The sequence below is a fragment of the Rhinopithecus bieti genome, unplaced genomic scaffold (assembly GCF_001698545.2).
Source record: "Rhinopithecus bieti isolate Rb0 unplaced genomic scaffold, ASM169854v2 scaffold_17743, whole genome shotgun sequence".
In the NCBI taxonomy this organism is placed as follows: Eukaryota; Metazoa; Chordata; class Mammalia; order Primates; family Cercopithecidae; genus Rhinopithecus; species Rhinopithecus bieti.
In genome coordinates this window covers 1,942,004-1,945,054 of record NW_016809230.1, presented here as the reverse complement: position 1 = coordinate 1,945,054, position 3,051 = coordinate 1,942,004, and positions in this window count along the sequence as shown.

Below are 3,051 nucleotides of genomic sequence, written 5' to 3'. Positions count from 1 at the left end.
TTTTATTTTATTTTATTTTATTTTATTTTATTTTATTTTATTTTTGAGACAGAGTCTCGTCCTGTTGCCCAGGCTGGAGTGCAGTGGCGTGATCTCGGCTCACTGCAACCTCCACCTCCCAGGTTCAAGTGATTCTCGTGCCTCAGTCTCCCGAGTAACTGGCATTACAGGCAAGCGCCACCACGCCCAGCTAATTTTTTACTGTTTTTAGTAGAGACAGGGTTTCACCATGTTGGCCGAGATGGTCGTGAACTCCTGACTTCAGTTGATCCGCCCGCCTCGGCCTCCCAAAGAGCTGGGATTACAGGCGTGATCCACTGTGCCCAGCCCTGGGTTTGATTTCTAAAAGGAGACGTACTTACTATGATTAAGGCTATAGGTCAGGGCCTTGACACTTGTGGCCTGATATGCTTACTGTTTTTAGTAGCTAAGATTTTTTGAATGTTTGCCATAATCCAAGCATTGTACCAAGTACTTTACATTCATTCTGCCTTTTAATCCTCACAACAAATTTGTGAGCTAGCCAATATTATTGTATTCTTTTTACATATGAGGAAACTGAGGTTACTTTGTTGCCCAGATTAGTGAGGAGTAGAGCCAGGAGTCAAACGCAGACACTCTGACCTCAGAGACCTCTTTCTCAATTACTGTGCTAGCTCCTAACCACTAGACATGCAGCACAACTCTCAGCCAATCGTGCTCAGGAAAAGTTTTCCTTCTGGTATTCCTTTTGCCTCTTCACTGACTGGAATGATCAACTTAGCAGATAGGAATCATTTCTGGGAATCATAAAATCAAGTCTCCAGAAAATTCTCTAAATTTTAAATCTATATAAAAGAAATTAAAAGAAGATCAGGATAAACAGAAATGTACTATGTTCACAGATTAAAAAAAAAAAAAACAGTGGAAATGCATCAATCTACCTAAATTATTCTACAAATAGATTCAATAAAATCATAATTATAATTCCAACTGGACTTTTTGAAGAATGCGATGAGCTCCTTCCAGAATTTCCTAGAAGAACAAATGTCCAAGAATACCTAAGCTCATTTTGAAACAAAAAAACAAGGACTGTTGACTTGCTCTGCTAGATTGACATGGTCCAAATCACAGCATTAAAAACATTACAATGCCAGGCCAAGGAGCAGCTCAGAAAATGAGTGTATTTATTTGGGAACTTGATATATGACAAAGATAGCATCATAGAGAAACAAAAAGGAACAGATTAGTTTCATTAGATAATATTGGTAAGACATACTTACTAAATAGAGGATAATAGATTTGGGCTTTTACATTGGATCACATGAAAAGATGGCCCTCACATGGATAAAATCACAGTTGAAAGCTCAAACCACACTGTTGATACAATAACAGGAAGGAAAATATTTTTGCAAAATGGAACTTTCTTAAATAGTATCCCTACATTAAAAGAAAAGAGCAAAATATGTGTATTTCACTATACATTATATATTTCTGTTAAAGAAATATATAGACAAAGATTATAGAAAAATAAGAGACTACTAGAAAATATCTATCTTTACAAAATATTTACACAGACCAATAAGAAAACAATAAGCATCCCAATTGGAGAATAAGAAAATGAGTTGAATAAGTAATTCAATAATAGGATTGTCCTGATATCCAACAAGTGTGTGAAGAGATGCACAAGCTCTAACATAATACAAGTTAAGTTGGCTCCCATTGAAATGGTAAAAATATGGCTGAGAATGTATGGAAAAAGGAACTCTCATACATTGCTGGAGGAACTGTAAACTGAAACCATTCTGATAAGCAATCTGTCAAAAACGAACAAAATAAAATATACGCAGGCACTGTGATCCAGCAACTTAAATCTGGTATAAATATATGGTCCAAATAAATGTATCACACAGAATTGTTTTTCCTCCTTTATCACCAGGAGTTAAGTGATTCTGGTCTTGGCTCTTGTGGCTCAGGTAATATTTACCTGCATTGCATCTGTGCATTTGTGTATGGTTAGGGAGAAAAACAGGGGTTTCTAGTCCCTCTGAACAGATGTTCTGAGTTGGACACTAAAGGAGACCAGAAAAGGAAGGAAACGCTCGACCTAACCTGAGAAAGAGATTTCCCCTGACAAGGAAGAGAGAGAGGGATGAGTTTCCCTGGAGGAGAGCTATGCTTCACTCTCAAGCAGCTGCCCAGAGTGGCAAAAGCTTTCATCTGGGCGGAGCAATCTATTAACTTATTGAGCACTTACCCTATGCCAGGCAATATAATAGAATTTACATGTATGGTTGCTATGGGTTTCCCACCTCCACCCCCCAAATTTTATACACTGAAATCCTAAGTCCTGAGGTAATGGTACTAGGAGATGGAGCCTTCTGTGGGGTCAGCAGGACATAAGGGTGGAGCTCTCTTAACTGGAATTAATGCTCTTCTAAAAGAGAACCCAGAGAGCTAGCTCATCCTTCCCTGTGAGGAGACAGTGAGAAAGTGCCATCTACCAGGAAGTGGGACCTCACCAGGCACAGAGTCTGATGGCATTATGATCTTGTACTTTCCCAGTCTCCAGAACTGTGGGAAATAAATTTTCATCATTTTTAAGTGACCCAGTTTGCAGTATTTTTGGTATGGCAGCCTGAACAGACTAAAACAACTATTTCTTACATACTAGTTAGGAATAGAATATGAATAACTGGAATACACAATATATTAGATAGTAATACTGATAAGGAAAAAAAGAAAAGGAGCGAAACGGGTCATAAAATGACGATGAAGTATAAAATTTTAAGCTACATGAAAGACATCTCACTAAGGAAAATAAAGACCTGAGAAAAGTGAGGGAACTGGCCCTGTGAAATTAGAGATGGCGGCAGGCATTCCAGGCAGTGGGAATATTTGTAGGTGCAAAAGCCCTGAATGAAGATTGTGACTGGGATGGTAGAAAAGCTGCATGGGGGTGAGAGTGACTCCAGTGGAGTGAGACATGAGGGGCACAGGGACTTATGTCAGAGGAGTAATAGATGGCTGAACCACGTGGGTCCCCTTAATCTTTTCAAAAATCTGGTTGAA